The sequence below is a fragment of the Grammomys surdaster genome, unplaced genomic scaffold (assembly GCF_004785775.1).
Source record: "Grammomys surdaster isolate TR1022 unplaced genomic scaffold, NIH_TR_1.0 149, whole genome shotgun sequence".
In the NCBI taxonomy this organism is placed as follows: Eukaryota; Metazoa; Chordata; class Mammalia; order Rodentia; family Muridae; genus Grammomys; species Grammomys surdaster.
This window is the reverse complement of record NW_021604607.1, coordinates 11,045,978-11,069,331: the sequence shown is the minus strand read 5'-3', so window position 1 is coordinate 11,069,331 and position 23,354 is coordinate 11,045,978.

The following is a 23,354-nucleotide window of genomic DNA, read 5'->3' as shown; positions in this document are numbered from 1 at the left end:
CCTGAGATTCCATCTCACACCAGTCAGAATGGCTAAGATTAAAAACTCAGGTGATAGTAGATGCTGGCGAGGGTGTGGAGAAAGAGGAACACTCCTCCATTGTTGGTGGGACTGCAAGATGGTGCAACCACTTTCGAAATCAGTCTGGCGGTTCCTCAGAAAATTGGACATAGCATTACCCGAGGATCCAGCTATACCACTCCTAGGCATATACCCAGAAGATGCTCAAACATATAACAAGGACATATGCTCAACTATGTTCATAGCAGCCTTATTTATAATAGCCAGGAGCTGGAAAGAACCCAGATATCCTTCAACTGAGGAATGGATTCAAAAAATGTGGTATACTTACACAATGGAGTATTACTCAGCTATTAAAAACAATGAATTCGAGAGGTTCCTAGGTAAATGGATGGAACTAGAAATTATCATCCTGAGTGAAGTAAGCCAATCACAAAAGAACACACATGGTATTCACTCACTGATTATTGGATATTAGCCCAGAACCTTGAAATGCCCAAGATGCAACTCACAGGCCACATGAAGCTCATGAAGAAGAAGACCAAGTGGGGGTGATTCGGTCCTTCTTAGAAGGAGCAACAAAATACTCAAGGGAGCAAATATGGAGACAAAGTGAGGGACAGAAACTGAAGGAGGGGCTGTCTGAAGACCATTCTACCTGAGTATCTTTCCCATGTGCAGTCACCAAAGGTAGATGCTGATGTGGAAGTCAGGAAGTGCATGCTGATAAGAGCGTGATATGGATGTCTCCTCAGAGGTCTTCAAGACTCTGACATATTCAGAGGCAGATGCTCACAACTAGCCATTGAACTGATAATGGGGTTCCAATGGAGAAGTTAGAGTGAAGGCCATTGGAGATGAAAGGGTTTGTGGCCCCATGAGGAGAGCAACAATACCAACCAACCAGAGCTCCCAGGGTCTAAACCACCAGCCTGGGACCACTTAAGGAGGGATCCAGGGCTTCAGCTGAATAAGTAAGAGTGGAGGGCCCTGCTGGGCATAGGTGGAAGAAGAGATCCTTGACTTCGTGAAGGCTGGATGCCCCAAGGGGTGGGAATTTTGAGGGTGGGGAGGTGGGAGTGGGGGGTAGGCAGGTGTTACATCCACAGAGAAGGAGGAGGGGTGAGGGGATAGGGGGTTCCTGGGTCGGTGGGGGATGGGGTAAGGGGACAACATATGAAATGTAAATAAAACATCCAATAAAAAAATAATTTTGAAAGAAAAAAATAGATTTTCCCCCATTGTTTTGTGCTTAGAAAAATTAAGACTCTTGTTATTATCGGGTTGTCAAGAAATAGCATGAACATGAAGTCTGTTAACCTTGAGAAGTGTTGCAGAGTCCCAAAAACAGAAGGCCAGAACTCAATTTCTCATTTTGCCAACCCTACTGTCATTGTTTGGTGTTATAATGTTCTCTGGGGAGTGCACAGAATGAAAGACCATATTCCTTCCCAGTAACTTACAGGAGAGTGGGGATCTCAATAAGCTTATGCAAAGGGCACAGTGAAAGGGAAGTACTTTTGAGTGAATTTCTGTGGGAAAACTGCAGTATGTGAGAACTTCTATTTGACAGTTTTTGACTTGAAAATTATAAGGTATCCATGTTATTTCTTAAGGCATTCATTTTCTTCAAATTAGACATTGGTTCGAATATTCTTTTTAAATGTCATTGCTTGGAGGTATGCATTTTCTAGGTGGGAAAAAACACACTAAAGTATGGCCTAGCATTGTCTCTGAGCTTAATGGTGTCCATTAGCCTCATACTCTAGAATTTAATGAAAAGGATTTTAGAAACTTTTCAGAGCCTCATGGTGAGAGGAGAGAGGGAGGGTGGGTGGAAGACCAGGAGGATAAATGGAGCATGCTGTTTCTGGATATTATTTTTGTGGCTTTTTCAAAAGAAATTATTTTAGTTTATTCTTAGCTTTCAAATCAGCACCCGGAAAATGTACACTGTAGTTGGATGAAGCACAGAGTTTCATACCAATACATTGTCACCCCTTACATGAGAGTGAAGTAAAATTATCTGAGATTCAGTAAATATCAAGTATCTGTAAAACTGGTGGTTGTTCGGGCCACTAAATCTGAGCCTAGTATGGTAGAATTTGTACTCCCATGACCTCTGCCCCTAATGTTACTTCTGTGTTGAAGTTACATAAATACATGGTAGATGTTGAAATCACTCTTCAACTGGCCTTAAAATAGTCGAATTGTCCTCTATTGTCCCTTAAAAAAACTCAATTACACGGCTCTCAGAAGCAAGGATCTTTCTCTGTTTAGAGAACCGCATGTCAGAGACTGAAGGAATGAGAAGAACTAGACAAAACTATGTTCAGCTTTAAGTTGAACATGAAAAGGAATTGAATCCAGCCACAACTCAATGGGCTTACAATGAATTTTTCCAAGAACATCTAGATAAATGCCCCTCCTCTTTGATGTCAGTCTTTGAAGGACTTTGATGTCAGTCTCATGAGAACCTGAGTGGAAGATGCTGTTCAGCCATATTTCTTCTGAATGTCTGATGCCCAGAAGCTGAGACAATGACTGGATAGAAATCTATTTGATCTGTTACAGTCAATAGAACCAACCACAGCCCCATAGTGAATGAAGCACCCAACCAGTCACAGAGGGCAATCCTAGAGTGTGTGAATCTCAAGTTCACACTCTTAGACACTGTCGGACATTATTGACCATCTCTCCACCAAATGGGCACACGACACCATTTATGTCACCATTCATGCATCCTCCCCTCTGCCAATGCCACTGTCCACTGTTAAGTGGTCAAGTGCCCAGATGAAGCTACATCATCGGAGAGCCCTACAATATCTGTCTTACTCAGGGTTTCTATTCCTGCACAAACATAAAGACCAAGAAGCAAGTTGGGGAGGAAAGGGTTTATTCAGCTTACATTTCCAAATTGCTATTCATCTCCAAAGAAAGTCAGGACTGGAACTCAAGCAGGTCAGGAAGCAGGAGCTGATGCAGAGGCCATGGAGGGATGTTACTTACCAGCTTGCTTCCCCCGGCTTCCTCAGCTTGCTTTCTTATAGAACCTAAGACTACCAGCCCAGGGATGGCACCACCCACAAGGGGCCCTCCCCCCTTAATCACTAATTGAGAAAATGCCTTACAGCTGGCTCTCATGGAGGCATTTCCTCATCTGAATCTCCTTTCTCTGTGATAACTCCAGCTTGTGTCAAGTTGACACAAAACCAGTCAGTACAGTATCCCACATCAAAGACATGGTCTCATGCTCATAGGCTTCAAGTCTCTGCCACTGGGTACCTAGGGCATCCACAACATACCACCTTCATGTTAAACTAGACAAACAGTTAATGCATTCCACAGAAGCCACTGATGGTGGAAACATATTCTAAGATTTCTTTTTTAATTGAAAATATATTTTTCTAATATAAGATATTCTGATTACACTTTGCCCTCCTCCAACTCTTTCTAGATTCTCCCCACTTTTCCTCCCACACGGATCCACACCCTTTCTTTCTTGTTCTCTCATAGGAATACAAATAGGCATCTAACATAATCATGATGATGATGATGATGATGATGGTGGTGATGTTGATGATGACTATGATGATGATGAAAAAATTAGATAAAATAAAAACATAATGTATATGCAAGGGTCCTATAAGGGGAAAAAAGCCCTGACAAAGCATTATGAGATGAAGATCCTCTCCAAAAACTGCCATCGAGTTCATTTTGTGTTGGCCATCTACTATTGGACATGAGGCTTGGCCTTAAGAGTAGTTTATAACCCAGTAAGATTCCCTTAAAGAAAACCAATTTTTTCATTTGCAAGCCATTATCTATTGAAAATAGCTTCTGGGTTAGGACTGTGGGGTTGTGTCCACCTTTCCTCTCAGTGCTGGAAGCCCCTCAGGCCCAGACTTCGCAGGCCCTGTGCGTTCTGCCACATTCTCTGTGAGAGAGTGTGCATGAGTCCTGCTGGGCTTAGAAGGCCTTCTTTCCTTGGTGTTTCCATCCCCTCTGGCTCTTAGGATCTTACCTGCCTCCTCTTCTGCACGGTTTGCTGAGACCTGAGGGGAAGGACTTTAAGGAGACACCTCACTTAGGATTGAGTGCTCCAAGGTCTCTCACTCTCTGTACATGGCTGAGCTGTGGGTCTCTGTATTCATTCTCTTTTCTACTGCAAGAGAAAGCTTCTCTGACGATGACTGAGGAAACCACTCATCTGTGAGTAGAGCAGAATGCTGTAGGAGTCATTTTAAGTCCGTGTTCCTCAGCAGTATTTGGTTTTCCCCTAACTCCATGACCTATCTAGACTCAGGCTCTTGGCTGCTGAGCAGTGTTGAAGACTTTAACCCAGCCCCAGCATTAAACACTACTACCTCACTCAGATTGGATAGCATGTTAGCCACAGAGGGAAAAGCCAGGCCTGTCACGTGCTGACTGACACCCAGGTTCCAATCCAGACTCCATCCTTCCCTTGTTGTGTAAATTGGGAAGGTTAGCTAGCACACTTGATTCTGTTCTCTTAGTTGCAAAAGGAAAGTAAGGCTGGTTCTGCACAAGATAAATTGCACATAAGGTACTTGGTATAGCTGTCAGCACATAATAAATGTTCAACTATATTGCTTTTTGCTATTTTCTTCCATTATTTTTTTATCTTTTTCTTCTTATCATTCTTATTTAGGATTATTGGTCCCTTGGCCTGTCCTTATCATTTTGTAGGAATACAAACTTGTCCAACCACTATAGAAATCAGTGTGGCAGTTCCCCATAAACTTGGAATAAATATAGCTCAAGATCCAGGTATATCATTAGGGTATACACCCAAAGAATGCTTCATCCTATTATACATAATAGCCAGAAATTGAAAACAACTTAGATGTCTATCAATGGAAGAATCAGAATAAAAAAAGAAGGTGTGGAACATTTAGACCAGGGAATATTACTCAGCCATTTTTTTAAAACTTAAATCATGAAAATCTCAAGTAAATGGAAGGAGCTAGAAAATAACATCCTGAGTGAAGTAACTCAGACCCAGAAAAACAAGTATGGCATTTATTCACTTATATGTGGGTGCTAACTCTTAAGTATTCGATAAGCAAGCTACAATCTATATAACCACAGAAGATAGATACAGAGTAAAGGAGGAGAGAGGAGGGAGGACTCTCCCTAGGATGGAGACTAGACTAAATAGTTATGGATAGACACGGGTGGGGCACATGAATGAAAGGGTCAGGCGGTAAGAGGAGGGAAGAGCAGAGTTGGTAAGGAATCAGAGAGGGATAGCTAAAACTAAGGGACATTTGTGGAATTGTATGAAAACCAATATAGTAGAAGCATCGTAAAATATATACATGGATGAAGGTAATCTGAATAAAATAGCTTAATAACAGGGAGACTGAGCCCCAGCTGGATATCTCTTGTCACCAAAGGGAGATTCCAGTGCCAGGAGTGGATAACATCCAATTGAGTTGTTTGCCAAATGAGGCCCTAAGAGAACCCCAAACAACCCAGGCTATTGTGAAGGCTACTGTTTGCTCTCCGCAATCTGACAGTAAGGTCATATGGCTGAAGACAACACCTGCACAACCCATCGAACACAGAGAAGTCAAGCTGCTGCCTGTGTAGAGCCTTCACCTTGAAGCTATTCTGTATGCTACCAGAAGAGAGAGGTAAACACAAATTCAGCTATGAAGACTTTAATCTGCAATGATAACATGTCTGGAAGATACTCTGGTGCAATCGCAGCACAACTCTGTAGGAGTAACCAACACGTCTGATGGAGTTTAAAGCTCACTCCATGAGATGGAACCTATCCCTGACAGTGCTAAGGTGGCCAAGAAGCAGACAGAATAGGCCAGGGATTTAGGGGAAACTCAAATACTATGGTTCTGCTAAAAAAAGAAAAAGAAAAAAGAAAAAGAAAGAGAGAGGGAGGAAGGGAGGGAGGTAAGGAGGGAGGGAGAGAAAGAGAGAGAGAGAGAGAGAGGGAGGGAGGGAGGGAGGGAGGGAAGGAAGGAAGGAAGGAAGGAAGAAAGAAAGAAAGAAAGAAAGAAAGAAAGAAAGAAAGAAAGAGAGAGAGAGAGAGAGAGAAGCCACCTAGCCATAAAATGACTCTGGGCTTTAGGGAGTTCCAGCACTGAGAAAGGAAGCAGACACAAGTCCACAGCCCTAACCCAGATTGCTATCACCAACTGATTACAACTTGCAAATTAAAACTTAATTAGTTTTCTATAATGGAGTCTCACTAGCTGTACAAACCACTCTTAAAGCCAGGCCCAATGCCCAGCAATAAATGACTAAGAGAAAGTAAATTCAGTGTTATCTTAGGGTATCCTTTGTCTCATAAGGTTTTGACAGAGCTTTAAAAAAACATTATGGGTTATTTGCGTATATACTATGGCTTGGGTTTTAGGGGAATTCCTGTGCACATGACCATGAGTTTCTCTCCCTTAACATGTGTAAATCATACTTTTTTGTCTCTTTTCCTTTATATTGCTTGTTTGTTTTGTCCTATTCCAGTTTGTTTCTGTTTCATTTTATTTTATTTTATTTTATTTTATTCTTTGGATGCCTATATGTTTTCTAACAAACAGAAAGAATGTGTAATTTGACAGGAGAGAAGGTTCGAGGAATCTCAGAGGAGTTTGAGGAGGGGAAATCATGATCGCACTATATTGTACGAGATATATTCATTTTCAATAAAAGAAAGAAAAATAAATAAACTCAATAGTCAAACATCTACCTGAAGCGATATAATAATGAAATTGTTACCTAGAAATTACCTAAAGTTCTCATCTTAGAAAGGAAGCAAAGAAGGAAGGAAGGAAGGGAGGGAGGGAGGGAGGGAGGGAGGGAGGGAGGAAGGAAGGAAGGAAGGAAGGAAGGAAGGAAGGAAGGAAGGAAGGAAGGAAGGAAGGAAGGAAGGAAGGAAGGGAGAGAAGAGGGCAAGGGAGAGAAGAGGAGAGAAGGGGAGAGGAGGGAAGGAGAGGGGAAAGCATTTCTTCCAAACTAGTCCATCGTTCAAAGTGGCTCTTCCAACTTAACCTTCCCTTGGGAAGAGTATAAAGCAACAAAGTAACAAGTCACTAGCAGCGCTAACAAAGAATGCACACAAAGGCTTTAGGCTGTCGACGATGGGCAACGTCAAGGGACTCTGATGTGGGTGAAAGGAGGGTGAGAGCCCTGTCTTAGGCCATGTAGGCTGCACCCACTCCCAGCACCACGCACTCCTTTTCGGCTGCATTGGGTGGGCCCCTGGGAAGTGGACCTACAATAATCCCGTCATTGGGCTAACTCACAGCCATCCTAGTCTCTTGTAAATGTTCAAGTTACCAACCATTTGTCAGTTTGGGGTGTAATATTGTCATAAAGGAAGGCTCCCCAATGTTAGCGGCCATATCAAGGGTGGCCTTGGTTTAGGAAAAAGCCAATTTTTGTTGTGGTGATCAAGAGGCCAAGCTCTCTAGCGAAAGAAATGAGGGCAAAGCCAGGCATACCAGGAACCCTTCTGGAGGGCGTGGAAGTCTAGGGGTCGACCGTAGGGGGAGGCAGGGGAGCTGACAGCTGTGTCAGTCTCCTGCGGAGTCACTTCTGGATCCTCTGCAATTTTCAGCTGATGGTAATGAACTTCAACTGCCTTATTGATGGCAACATCAACTCGTCTCACATCAGTGTTTTGGGGTTGTGAACTTGTCTAAGACCCCCCATAATTAGACATCCAAATTCAAAACTCACATAGTTGGGATTGAACATAAGACGCCTTCTCTAAGTAAACAGAGAAGGGGGAGATGCCAGAAGCCAGGACCCTTACCCTTACCCCCTACCTTTCCCCACCTGCACAATGTCCTCTGAAGCTTGGCAACTGCAAGATCCTGCTTAGCAACTGCAGATAGACTCAAAGCAGAGTACCATATCTTCTGAAGAACAGCAGGTAGATCATAATTCAAGGCAGTGTACCATATAGACCATGACATGTTTCAAGGCACAGGCCAAGAAGATTTTGTACTTTTCCACCACCTGGACCCTCTTACCCCCTCCCCTTGTAAAACATGCTATAAAAAAGCATTTCATGTTCAAAAAAAAAAGAAATTAAAAAAAAAAAGAATGCACACAAAGGCTATATACATAGTGGTTGGTGGCTCACAAACACCTTAATCAAATGTGTACAACTGAGTGAGTGACGCCTAGAGACACTTCAGTCTGTCATGAGGCTGTATGACCTTAATAAAAGTCTTCATACCTCTGTAAGCATGTAATATATACAGCATGTGATATGTAGAAAGCGTGTAGACCCTGCCCCTGGGTCATAGCTAAAGAGACATTTGAATTAACTAAGCCTATGACATAAAATTAACTAAGACTTAGCCTTAGCAAGGTGTTAATACAGTTACTTATTTCAAACTGTCAGGGAGAAAATATATTTCTAAACTCTCTTCCCAAAATTGTACAGGTTGTAGGCTCCACCAAAAATAATAATAATAATAATAATAATGTGGATTTCACATCACAGCTTAAGGCTGTAGGATGCTTCCAACAGCCATGCCCTTGTTTCAACAATCAAGTCTCTCAGCATCTCTGTCTCTGAACAGACAACACTGGCCTCCTGCCTCATACAGAGACAGTACCCATCCTCCCCTCATGCCTGGCCAGCAGCAGAGAGGTCCCTTCTCTTTGCCATATCTGTGAAGCTCAGAGGAGCCCGTGTGACATCATCAGCCTTATACTATTGCAGACTCCTTTTCAACCCCCGGGCCATGTGGTTTCTCACAGTGTCTCCACAGTCATATCCCCTCCTACCTCCTGCCAGGCTCTCTCAGTCTGTCCCCAGCACAGCTGCCATGCTCCAGAAGCAGCAAGGTGGTAATGAAACTGGCCCTGTCGTTTGCCACCCCAACTCTACAAACGCTCTGTGCTTAACGTGAAATATTTGTCTCATGCCATTTGTAGACTTTTCACTATTGAACTAAGATAATTATAAAAACTAACAATAGTTTTCTTTCTCGATTTTTTCCTTCATTTATCCATTTTTTTATTACTGCATAATTACAATCTACTGTTGACTAGCACTGTGCGAAAACATTGGTGTTAGGCAGCGTGCATCTTAATTGGCCACACAAGCAGCATTCCAGCATCGCTGCGCCTCTGTTAGTGATTTGTGTACAGAATTCTCAAGAGTCCATTAAGTAGCTCTAAGCCATAGCCTTTCAAAAGATGTGCACTCTGAGTCTCCAGTTATAGAACCTGCAGATGCTTCAGGGTGGAAAGCTATGAACTAAGGGTATGGGGGCTTAGGGAAGCTGCATGTGAGGGGAAAATGTATAAAGGAAGCTTAGATGGCACCAGTAGTCTTTCTCCTCTGACTGTATTCCCTGCAATCACAAGAGCGAATGAGTCTATTGTGAAGCTGAAGACACAAGCTTTCCTTTCTTACAGGAAAAGGCACAGCACTCAGAGGACAGAGAAATGAAAGTAGACTTTAGATTCTTAATCGAAGAACTACCAACCCTTTCTATAACAACTGTCTGTTTTGTCTGTTTTGCACAAAAGAAGCTTAGAACAAATAATACATAGTCCATGACCTCGATAAGTTAACATTCTAATAGGAGAATAGATATTCGTATAAATAAATGCATTGCTCCTAGTAGACCTTGCTGGCAATGAGTAGTTCTTTGATAGATGTTACATTACGGTGGTTTGAATGAAAATGTCCTCATAAACTCTAACATTTGAGTGTTTGGTCTGTGGTTGGTGGTACTGTTCAGCAGGTTTGTAGAACATTTAGTAGAAAGGAAGTACATCACTGGGGGGTGGGTGTTTACAGTTTGGCCCCACTGCCGGTTGCTTTCTTTTATTCTTGCATTTGAAGATAGGTGCTTTCAGGGTCAAATTTCTGCTACCATGTTGGCTACACAGTGACATGGCTCCCTGCCATGGGGGACTCATCGCTCAGAAACCTTTAACCCACAGATACTCTTCCTTCCACAAGGTGCTTTTAGTCATGATGTTTTATCACAGAAACAGAATATCAACTAGTACAGATGGAATGGACATGAATCTTAGAACCAGCGAGATGACAATTCAAATCTCACTTTTGCCATGTATCCGGATCCATCTCCTTCAGAACAGCAATCTCGCTGAAGAACTCCAGTTTCTTTCCCTAAAAAGAGCAACAAAGCACGCCCCTGCAGGTAGGTAAAACAATCAATGACTGCAAATGGAGATGGCAGTTGAAAGGATCCAGATCATTCTGTGGCCACATACTACCCACTCAGTGCAGTAAAATTGCTCTCTCTGTTTTCCTATCTGCCCCTCTCCAAATTGTAATTGGGCTGAGTTTCATGGATAAGTTCATGGTATCATTTGCTAAACCTTCAGAGTGCCTTTCTCTCCATCACCTTTGACAAAGTCCAATCCTGAGCACGACCTTGGAGGTCCTTTCCACCCCACCCTTCACTTTCTTGTCTTGGTTTACTTTGCCCCAGCCACATACATCAGTCAGAAGCTCTGTGAATTCTAAGGTCTTTTTCCCTTCACCGGCCCCTGCTGTTCAGTATGCTGCCCACCAGACTTCCGCAGGCTTAGCTCACCTTTTCATCCTCCTGTCTCAGCTTTTTCTGGGAGCCCTTTCCTAATCCTCAAACGAAATCTTGACCCTGCTATTTCTTGCTCACAATAAGCTAGACTTTTCCTTCAAAAGAGTAATTACAATTATAAGCCTTGTTTATGGGTTTGTGTATTTTAATGACCTTCCTTCTATTTCAGAAACAACCATAAAGATGTGACTCTTTTCTTCCATATCATAAATGTCAGAAACATATTTCTATAGAAAGGTGAACAAGAGAACTCTCTAGTGGACCTGACAACTGTATTCAAAGTTTTGCACTATGTGGCATCTTCAGAGCTGAAGACCAAAAGGACCTAGAGGGGAAGATGTTTGAGCTTTTGGGTGTAGCATGGACAACTACATATAAATGATGAGCTGTGGCTATTAAGAGCACTTTCTAAGAAATCATGAGAATTGATGCTCAAAATCAAGTGCCCATGGAATAAGCCCTGTGTGTAACTGTAATCCCAGCCACAAAGCAGGTTAGCATGAGAGGAACTTAAGAGTCTGCTGACTTCAACAGGGAGAGATTCTGCATTGAAAGGATAAATGGAGACCGAGGAAGATGTTCAGTGCCCTCTTCTGGCCTCTGTGCACATGCACGCACACACACACACACACACACACACACAAGCACACACACAGTGGTATGATGCGGCTCAGAGGCTAAGAGCACCAGCTTCTCTTAAAGGAGCCATTCCAGCACATTCCAGCAGGAACAACCATCCATAACCCCAGTTCCAGTGGCTCTGACACCCTCTTCTGGCCTCCACAGTATGAGCTAATATACGAGACTCAAGGGAGAAAACAGATTTTCCTCGGTCCCACTGTCCACCTTTTACAGGACCCGTTCTGAAAGGAGTCTTATGATCCACAATCAGGCAAAGTAGAGAAGGAATCTTTTTGTAGTGAGATTTTATGCAAAATAACATGAAGAAGGTTAGTGTAATATTCCTAGATTAATTGGGTTTGAGGAAACGAGGTCCTGGTTGCTCTGACTCATCTTACAGAGACGGAATCATCATTTCTGTGGCCTGTTGTTATATAAAGTATCAGGAAAATAGAGGATGGGAAAGCACAAAGAAACCTTGCTTCCAAGACCAAAAACCTTCAGTTCACAATATTCAGCTAAAACATCATAATGTGAAATCTTGTTTTCTGAGTCCTAACACTCTAGATTCTGAATTCCCCAAAGATGAGACTTTAGTCCCTAGCAGACAACCCTAAGCTCTGAATAAGTATGTCACCTGCAGAGGGTTCCAGGAAGGCTGCCTGAAGCCTCACCTCTCCATCTGCCTGTCGTGTCCCTCCTGCTCACAGCAGTATGAGACAGTGCTTCATAGTATTCTGTTCGTAAGTCAGCGTCTGATCAACAGTGTGAGATACTTGACTCTAGGAATGCATGATATCTTGGTGCATCAAAGCATGTTTCCTCTGCTTCCATGTCCAGTTCAGACAGGAGTTAGTAAAGGTAGATAGGTCCTGATCCTATACAGAGAAACAGACCTGCTTTGGGGCAACCTTGGACAGAGCAATAGAAGTTTCATTCTGGAAAAGGCTGATAGTGAAGGAAAGAGTGGATACACATATACCAATGGAGGTAGCGCAGCCAGAAGAGTGGAGCTATCATAGAAAAGTGGGGTGATGTCACAAATGAGGGAACGTTGCATTTAAAGGAGATAGAGTTACCAAGATTTGGTAGTGAGACTAGAAGTCAAGAGATGTAAGGTACCAGGCATGGATCTTGGAAATCTAAGCTTGCAAAACTGAGTGTTTGGCAGAGCCACTGAGGTGAAGCACCATAAGAAAGGGCTCTCTGGGGCAGTACAAAATGAAGAAAAATGAAAGGTGGGCTCTCATGTATGAGCCATCCAGGACCAGGGTGTCTGGGAACTCTTCTCTTGAAGAAGCCGTTTGACCCACATACCTGTGTCAGGGAAAAAGATAGTTCATCCAGAATCACAAGTGACTCTAAAAAGCAGTGGAGTGAGAAGGGCCTAGTCTCTATGTGCTCTTTCTTCTCAGGCTCTTCTCTACCTCTGACCTTCTCTGAGATCAGCAAAGGGAGAGAAGAAAAGGTCCCTACAGAGAAGGTCCACTGAAGCAGAGAATTAACTGTGTTTTCAGACGGCAAAACCCATTCTCCCTTTTGTGCAAGTGAATTATCACGGTAACAGCCAATGGATTTGAACACTACTCCTTGCTATGTTCACGGATATTATTGCCTTTAAGGAGAGGGATTTTTAACCCAAAACTGCATGCCGTTAAGACCGAACTTTTTCCCTAGCCCTGGTGAATTTCTCTGCCCCTGCAACACAGCTGACCTCCTAGATGCAAAGCAAGCATTTCCAGGTGATTAAACACATAGGCAGTGAGGCCTTTGACCACACAATAGAAATCGGCCTCCACAGAGATCAAAACCGCAACCTTTTCTTTATTTGACCGTCCTGTCACAGGCGTGCCTAAGGCAGACAAACCCTCGCCATCCCCAGGCTGCAAAACATTTTATTTCCCTTCATACTTGGAGGGTTGCTGATTTATTAAAACACGCTTACCCTTTCTAAATAAGCCACTGGATAGAAGGGAAGCAAGTAGTATTCCTATAAATTATCAAACGGAAAAGCTCTTACACGATCTGCGGAGGGCTTGAGCGATGGCAGGTACCAGGTCTTGGAATCCGCCTTGAAGAGCAAAAACAGCTCTCAGCTTTGGTCCTGGGGTCTGGGTTGCCTTAGTCTAGCCACGTGATCTCACTGCCACCTGCTGGATGAAATGCGCATATGTTTCTGCTTCTGTTACTCTGAGCCTTTCCACTACTTGGAGCTCCTCCCGCATCTTGGTTTTCCTCTGTGTACACCGGAAGAATTGTGATATCCGACTACAAGGTCTTTTGGAGGGTCCCAGACCAAAGAAAGACCGGTAGGAAACCACGCACACTCTGAGATCACTGTATGAGGAACCCAGGCCAGGGGGCAAGGAAAAGAGTCCAGTGAGCAGCTCCCTGGAAGTATCCCCAGGTACATTCCCAGATTCCCGTAGTCTACATTTCTGACCCCCAAGGTTTTGGGACCACCATCTGAGAAACAGATGCCTCCCGAAATCCCTTTTAATACTACCAGGTCTCTCAGGGAAGGCAGGTTTTCTGCTTGAGAACATAATGCCTTTATTTCACAGGACCACAAACAGCAGGCTTTCTTTTTTTTTCTTTAATTTCTTTTTTTTTTTTTGAACATGAAATGCTTTTTTTTATAGCATGTTTTACAAGGGGAGGGGGTAAGAGGGTCCAGGTGGTGGAAAAGTACAAAATCTTCTTGGCCTGTGCCTTGAAACATGTCATGGTCTATATGGTACACTGCCTTGAATTATGATCTACCTGCAGTTCTTCAGAAGATATGGTACACTGCTTGAGTTATGGTCTCTCTGCTATTCTTAAGAAGACATGGTACTCTGCTTTGAGTCTATCTGCAGTTGCTAAGCAGGATCTTGCAGTTGCCAAGCTTCAGAGGACATTGTGCAGGTGGGGAAAGGTAGGGGGTAAGGGTAAGGGCGAGGGTCCTGGCTTCTGGCATCTCCCCCTTCTCTGTTTAGTTAGAGAAGGCGTCTTATGTTCAATCCCAACTATGTGAGTTCAGGCTTTCTTTTTTAAAGAATGTCATGGAAATAAGTCTCCTGTGCTAGAGCACTTTATAAATTAAAGGCTTAACCAGACCTACTGAGCCGATGCCCATCCTCAGATCCCCATCAACCATTACAGCTCCTCGACCAGTGGTTCTCAAGCTGTGGGTCACAGCCATCAGAAAGAAACGGATAGTCACAGTATTAAAATTATAGCTATGAAGTAGCAACGAAATTATTTTATTTGGTTGGGGGGATCACCAGAACATGATGAACTGTGTTAAAGGGTCACAGCACTAAGAAGGTTGAGAACGTCTGTTTTCATTTTATTTTATCCGACTCCGTGTCTCATGCTATAGACACAGCACACTACACAGGAAGGGACTCAAGATAAGGACACTAGGCCTGGTTCCAGTCTGGAATAGAAAGATGGGCCGCTGGCTGCCAGGCAATGGTGGTCCATGCCTTTATTCCCAGCACTTGAGAGGCAAAGGCAGGCCGATTTCTCTGAATTCCAGGCCAATCTGGCTGTACAGAGTGAGTTCCAGGACAGCCAGGGCTACACAGTGAAATCCTGTGAAGGGCGGGGATTTAAAGAAAAAGAAAGATGAGCTAGAGAGAGATGTTGGTTAAAAGAAAACAGAAATCTTTGCACTTTTATTAAGCCCATTAGTCGATTGTTGACCTTAATTCCTGAGCTAACTGAGTCCTAGACAGAAGATCTTTTCTCACAGCTGTATCTTGTCGGGCACTGCCTATGGCTCCTCCTGGCAGTTTCAGTGTTTCAGGTTTCACATTGAGGTCTCTGGTTCATTAAGAGCTGAGTTTGTGCTGAGTGATAAAATTGGATCTAGTTTGTTCTTCTCCATGCAGATATCTGATTTATCCAGTACTATTTGTTGATGATGCTGTCTTTTCTCAATGCACATTTGTGGCATATTTGTCAAAGATCAGTCGGCTGTAGCTACAGGCAGTCATATTTGGGCATTTCTGTGGTTATCCTGTTGGTCTATATGTCTGTTTATGGAAATATCATGCTGTGTTTATTAACATAGCTCTATAAGATATCTGGAATGGTAATTCCTCTACACTGCCCCCTTTTCTCAGGATTGCTCCAAGCATCTTTTGTGGTTCTATATGAATTTTAGCCTGTTTTTTTTTTCTAGTTCTGTGGTGAATGTGGGCATTTTGGTTGGGACTACATTAAATGTTTTAACTGATTCTGATATAACCATTGTGTTCACAATGCCAATTCTACCAAACAATGAGCATGAGAACTCTAGAGTCTTCCTCAATCTCCTTCTTCAGAGACTTAATGGTTTTACAATGTGAAGATGCTACACTTTGTAACAGCCCCTAAAAGCCCATGTGTTTTAAGTTTCATCTTCGCTAGACTTTAGCACTGTTGTTAAGTTAATGTCACAATTAGAAATTAGGACCCAGAGGAAGGAAGTTGGATCTTTGGGAAAACATGCTAAAGAGGGAATTCTAGAACTCCATGGTTGTCCTCTCTCTATTTTGGTGGTGGTGGCGGCGGTGGTGGTGGTGGGTTTGTTTGGTTGGTTTGTTTGTTTGTTTGTTTTATTTTTGCTTTTGGCTTTGTAAACATGAACAGATTCCTTCCCCAAAGCATTGGAGCCAACTAACCATGGACTGAAACTTATGAAAGCAAGAGCCAAAATAAGAGTTTACTCTGATATTTTGTTATAGCAACTACTATTTCAGGAAGTCTTAAGAAATTACCAGACTTTATATAGTCCAGTACCATGTAAAATGGATAAATAAATTGATTAAGGACCAGAGATTGACAGACAGTCTGGCAAAGCTGAAAGTGACTCCTTAATGATCCCATTCCGTTGTACAATCAGTTCAACCCCTTGCCCACCACTTCCATTTCTTCAGCAGTGTGAGCTTGAGTCAAAGCTTGACACCCTGTGCTATAGTCACCTCTATAATCTTTTTAAAACTCTTTTCGACCTCACATTTATTTTCAGTGCTAAAGAGTGTTTTACAGAATCGTTGATTTCAATGACTACGGTTCAATAACATTCCACGTGCTTCTTGTCTTTACCTAAATACTTCAAGGATAGTTGAAATAAACACGAGAAAGGAAAAAACTACTAAATAAGCCACTAAAAAAATCTGGAGCAGAGGCCCCATGAAAGAAGAATAATGTCACTGTTGCATTTTGCTATTTCTGTTGGTTATATTTAAGACTGATTTTTAAACCTACTTGAATCAATGAGATTTGGCATAAACTTTGTAAAATACTTGAAATAGAAAAAAGGGATGAAAAGAACCAGAATACATTTTTTTAATGTCACACGTACAAGAAAGTTTAAATTCAAATGCGTTTTGACATACCTCCAAAACACAGTCACCCAGGTTCTGCATACCCCTGTTGTCACACACACACACACACACACACACACACACACACACATAGTCAGAAGGGTAAAGAGATAGAACACATTCTGAGGATGCATTTTCAAGCCTAAATTACATAAACAAAGCAAGCCTAAGTCTAAGACTCCCTACACCCACATTTTCCTTTATCATGGCCAGTGACTAATTCGGTGTTCTGCACTTATGCTTAGAATAAACACCTGCAGTGCTTACATCCTTCTCTCTCTGCACCTTGTTGCCCTCAGATAGTCAGGCAGTAAATCCTAAAGTAATAGTTTGACAGGAAGATTTTAAAAAAAACAAATTAGTGTCATTCTCCCATGAAAGATTTGGCCAAGACTAAAGCATGCAGGAAGGAAGGAATAGATGCACCTTCGAGAACATCTTTATTCATCCAACCAATGTTTGAGCTCCAACAGTGTGCCAGGAGCTTTTCTGGGTGTGGAAATTATAAAGGTTAACATGGCACAATTTCATATATGGAGGGAAATCTTTACCAAGGTCAGAGAATTCGGAAGGCTTCATTGGATACAGTTTTTGGAAGCATTTGATAGAATTGTGTTTTTATGAAAAACTCTAAAAGAGGTCTATTTTGCTGGACTTCTCATGAATTTCCATCCTCAGTGACATAAACTCCAGGCCAACTCATCTATTTTCTGCCACACTTGACACAGAATTATCTGTGCTTTCCAGAAATACCCTTCACCTACTCCAGGATTTAAAATTATACAAAATGTTACATAAGTTGTTCGTTGAGGGCAGTTTGAGTAAAACCTTCGAATATACAGAGGTTTTGTAGCAAAGTATCACATGAGACAGAATCTGGCTGATATGCAGGGAATACACTTACAGAAACGATGGCAAATGGCACCCTAATAGGAAAGGACTCATGCAGGTTAAATTATTGTATGGTAAACTTAGCAGCCTAGCCTTGGTGCCAGCACATCCTAGAAACTGCTTGAGGATGGAAGGAAGCAAACTGATGCAAGTAGAAAAGGGATTGAAAACCCATCCAAAAAGAAGAGACAACTAAGAAAGAGGCCCCCCTCATATCCTAAATCCACAGAACAGCAAAAGGCTAAGTCACCATCAAGGTCCAAGATCAACATGGCATGAATTCTTGGCTTGATATAGATATTCAAGCAATACAATGAGTTGTTCTCACTAGGGAAGATGGAGTCCTGCATACATTGCAGGTTATGAAGATTGCTAATTGGGATTGGACAGCACAAGTTAATCAAACTATCTAATACCAAACCAAAAAGAATCTTAGGAAAGGGGGCAAGATATTTCCAGTATGGCCAAGTATTTTTGGTTAGACCGCATGTGAAAAAACAATAGTCATTGTCATCTTCAGTAACACTGCTGACACCATCAGTCTTACCATCAGTTCCGTTTCCATGGCCTCCAGCCCATATAGCACTCCTACTATTTGTCAGGTACTGTTTCCAGCATTTTATGCATTATTAACCCATTTGAACCCTCTAATAATTCTATTATTATCTTCCTTAGAGATAAGGCAACAGAGACACACCAGGACTTAGTCAACTCTCCAAGGTCATCACTTAAAATATGGTCAAACCTCTATAATATTTGTGTTAAACTTGTGTAATCTGAAACACCATTTGTCTTGATAGCACCACTGCATCCTCCCTCTTGTCTCTCTGCTTATATTCCATGACTACCTACCTTCTTTTTTTTCCACTTAGATTAGCAACCAACACTTCGTCCCTGGCAGTGAAATAATACCACTTGCGTTCTGAAACCAAGAGAAGTGTAAGCCAGAGCAGGGCTGTGAACAGATTGTGACCACCATCAAATCCACATCTCTCTTTTCTTAGCCAACAGTGCAATAAGATGGAAGCAATAGAGGTAAGAGGGTTTGGAAACTGATGAATAATGCTTTACCTTTGTCACTGAACATGACATATTCCTCAAGACTGTCAGCCAACTACCCTCCTTCCTGCAGGGAAGTCCAGCAAGACTGTCATCTTGAAGTCAACAGACTGAGCAACATAAAAAAAGAAATGTGTTTCTTACTGTTCTGGAGGTTGTAAATCCAAGATCAAGATATTAGCAGGTTTGATTTATCCTGAGGACTCTCTCCTTCCCTTATCATCACAGTCTTTCCTTTATGTGCATACCCACTTTAAAATAACCCCTTCATCTTCCCAGGACAGCCATCCTGCAAGATTAGGGAATATCCCTGATGTCATTTAACCCTGATTTTCTTTTTAAGCATCCTTTTAAGCATCTTATTTCCAAATCCAATTACCATAGAGGCTATGATCTCAACATATAAAGTAGTGGAAACACAATTCGGTCCATAGCAATGAAGTTAATCCCTATAGCAACGGGGCCTATAACCCCAAAACCACCCTTCAGAAATGGCTGGTTGCTTGTCTACATGGAAACCCCTAAGATCCCTCTAAATTTTCATTTACCAAATAAATCACTGAGCCCATGAAGGTCTGTTCCTCTGTCTTTTGGGTCTGCTCTGTTCCAAGGGTCTTAAGGGTTTTTCAATTCTATGGACCCTTCTGAGAGCTGAAAATACTAAATGGAGTTACTTAGTCTATACCCAACTGCATTAGAGTCAAGAGGTAATGGGAAAAAGTATGAAGCTCACACATAGCTGTTCCAAAGCCATCTTGCAAATCAAGTTGAAAACTACATGAACCTACCTGTAACTGTAAGATTACAACTCTTACCTAGTAACTACTGACACTCACCAGTTAGAACTCACCAGTTCCGGGACCAGCACCATGAACTTGCCTTGCAAGCATCCTGCATGATGTCACTTCTCTGTCACTTTGTTTTCTGGAGAGCATCGTGGCCTGTACATCCTGAATGGCAATTCTTCTGTGTTATTCTCAAGTAAACTCTTTGTTCATAGGTTCATTTCTCTGGCATATGGATAGTTGGAGAGTCTGAACTTTTTCCATGACTTTCCTACATATTCTAGTTTTAATAAAAGCATGTATTGCTATATGGCACTGTGGTTTACCCATTGTGGGGAAAGGAATGACTATTTTAACTCAGTTTAATTTAGTATACACTGAATGATATGTTTCATAATATAGCACATGGATGTAGAGCCAAAAAAAGGGAAACTATGGTCCTTAGGCTCATCAAGTTTATAGTAGTTCACTGGGAACACAGTCATTGTCATCTTCTCTAAAATATCTCCCTGACATCCAGCAACAGGAAAAAACTACAAAATCCAGTCCTCAGTACAAAACAAAAAATAAAATAATAAAAAATAGTACTGCTTGCAAATAGCAAGTACATTTTTTTCTTTATGCAATAAATGTCAACTTTTCCCTTAATAAGCCTTACTTTTACAAGCCTGGGAAGAGAATAGCAATTTGTTAATGCCATTTAATTGATTAAAATGGCATGCTCTCCCACATTTGCTTCTTCCCACAGGGTGCCTTAAAACCGAGCTGCAATGTGTGATGGCTGGACACATTGAAGGATGCTAGGAAGTACACGTGAGGTACTCTGCACCCCTCACTTGCAATGCAAACAAATCAGCAGGGAATATGCAACTCCTTCTCAATTTTCATCTGTCACCTGTCCTGTCTTTGAGCCTGTGAAGAGAGATACGTGGGCCACCACTGTGGCTGTACATTCCTTTGAATAGAAAAATGAAACAAACAACAAATCTGTACAATCTGACTTTAGGAATCAGAGTGGTGGCTCAGTGGATAAGAGCACAGGCTGCTCTTCCAGAGGACCCAGGGTTCGAGTCCCAGCACCCACATGATGACTCACAACCATCTGTAACATTACACCTAGGGGATCCAACATCTTTTCCATCCTGGCGTATCAGGCATGCAAATGATACACAAATACATATAGAAAAAGATGTATACTATAAATAAGATGTTTTAAAAGATTAAAAGATAAATCTAAAGCATACTGCAGCCAGACAGAACACAGAGATTCACAAAAAAATGTACATCAGTCTTTTGGCTCTTTCCATTCTGGAAATAGAAGCCATGGAACTCTGAGGGAAACGAGAACTGAGATGAGCTGTTTTAAACAACTAATCGATAAATGGGTCAAGTAACCAACTATAGACAGAAACACCACAAAAACAATGGGAAATCTCCTATTCTTACTAAAAAGCCTAACACATGCTGCATCAGACACATCTAGGTCACTCAAGTAATAATCACTGTATGTACAATGAGCATTTTCATTGTTTAAATGTTCATTTTAAAAGAAAAAGAAGCAACCACACAGGGTGGTATTTGCTAAAATTAATGAAAGGGGTCTTAAATATAAGCTCAGACATTTCTTAATCTGTGTGATAAGCATATATGCTATGATGTGTTTGCCTGCATGTTTATTTGAAAGCAAGTATGCATGTGGCATGGCATGCCTGTGGAAGTTAAATGACAATTTCCCATGATGTCCATACAGTCTACCTTATCTGCAACAGGGTCTCTTGTTTACTGATACACTCTCCAGGCTAGCTGGTCTGTGCATTTCTAGAAATTCTCCTGTCTCTACTTCCAGTCTCACTACAGGCATGCTGGGATTGGGGATAAGTGCTATTATGACTAGGGATTGGGGTGGCTTCTGGAGATCCAAACCCAGAACAACACCTATGACACACACACAATTCCCACTGAACTACCTCCACAGTCCAAAGACCCAAAACTTCGATAGCCTCTGCTTTCTACTCTCACGGAGAGAAGAAGGACTACTAGAAGCTGTGAAGTCTACACACTTGAAGTGGTGGGTTATTCAACATTCCTTGAGAATCCTATTTCAACTGAATAACAAATGACAGCTCTTTTTTATTAGAAGTTTCCAGGGCAAGCCCTAACACAACGATCACTTTCATTATATCTAAAGAAAATTTTGACTTCTAAATTATTGTTTTATAAAAAGCAGGTACTTTATTATTGTTCCATACATATTTGTACATGTGTATGTGTATGCATGAAGTGATATAATTCTGAATCAAATAAAATCATATTTTTAAAAAGTGGTTATAATTTCCAGTATTAGAACAGTCTTTCATTTGTAAGTGGACAGCCAGGAAAGCTGAAAAGTACACAGAACCTCCAGAAAAGCCCTTGTACCTCAGCCCTGCTGTGGGAGAAGGATGAAGAAAGGGGAGACTTAGACTCTAATCTTGTTAACTCCCACCTGGTGATAAACTTATTCTTCATTTATTCAGCTCAAGCAGTAAAGTCTAGATACATCACATACAACAGTCTTCATTTGAGAGATGGAGAGAAAGCTTAGCATGTAAAATCTTGCTGCCAAGTTGATCTGAGTTGAATCCCAGGGAATTACATAATTGACAGGACCAATTCCCACACATTGACATCTGACTTTTACATGCACATACCCCCTGTACACATGCACACTGAACAAACAATGTAAAGCAAGAAGATCTTTATATAGATTTACTTTCTTATTTCATGCATATGAGTGTTGTGCCTACATGCATATATGTATATATGTGTTCTATGTAAATGTCTAGTGTCTGTAAAGGGCAGAAGAGGGGATCAGATTCCCCTGGATCTGGAGTTCCCAAACCACTATATTGGTTCTAGAAACTGAACCCAGGTCCTCTGCATAGCACCCAGTGTTCTTACCCATCGAGCCATCACCCCAGCCCATAAGGCAAGAGAATCTTGAATAGAGTGTCAGTAACTAAGATTAAAAAGCAAATATCTTTTATGGATAAAGGCCTTGAGCAAGACTCAGCAGGGCCATATTGGAACTTTAGCCAAAGAGTCTATGGCTCAAGCTATTGTCCCAAACACACAGAGCCAGAAAATTATATTCCTCTGCCACCTGAGGAGAGACCAAAACTCTGGATGGTGACTGTCTTCAGTGAGTTAAGGTTCTTTCAATGCCAGTGAGACTGAGAGGAGAACAGGGATCATAAAATAAACAAATGTGTAGTCTCAATGTTTTAAAGGTGCATATAAATCTAAGACATCAAAGCATTTAACATCTGATCGTTCTAATGGAAATAAGTGAATAATTGCTTTCTAGATTTATAACTTTTAAGTTAAAAGGCATAAATGGTTTGCTTGTGTTTACACATATGATTGTAATATATAAAAGAAATTGATGTGTACAATATTTGAAATTCCATTTAGTGAATAGACTGCTGTTTGAGTACCTAGAGATAAATGGTTTGTTCCAAGCACTTAGTTCTTAGAAAAAGCAAATCTATTAATGTTTAAAATATATAAAGAACTGTAATTAGTCAAGTTAGCTGCTAAGCTCTTAAGCTGATAATCAGTTTGCAAGATTTATAAACTAAATAGATATTACAACCTGATTTTGTGGATCAACTAAAAATATACGAGTTTGTAGGGGTTTTTTTATTAATTATTTATTTACAACCAGATCTCAGCTTCCTCTCCTTCCTCTCCTCCCTGTCCCTCCCTTTCACTTTCTTACCCCCATCTACCCTTTCTCCCTTTCTGCTCAGAAAAGTGGAGGTCTTCCATAGATATCAACCCGACTTGTCATACCAAGTTGCAGTAAGACTAGGCACATATTCTTCTATTGAGGCTATACAAGGCAGTCCACTTAGGGAAAAGGGATCCAAAGGCAGGCAATGTAGTCAGAGACAGCCCCTGCTCCAGCTTTATCAGTCCCACATGAAGACCCAACTACACAACTGTTACCTATGTGCAGAGGGCCTCAGTCCATCCAATGCTTGTTCCCTGGTTGG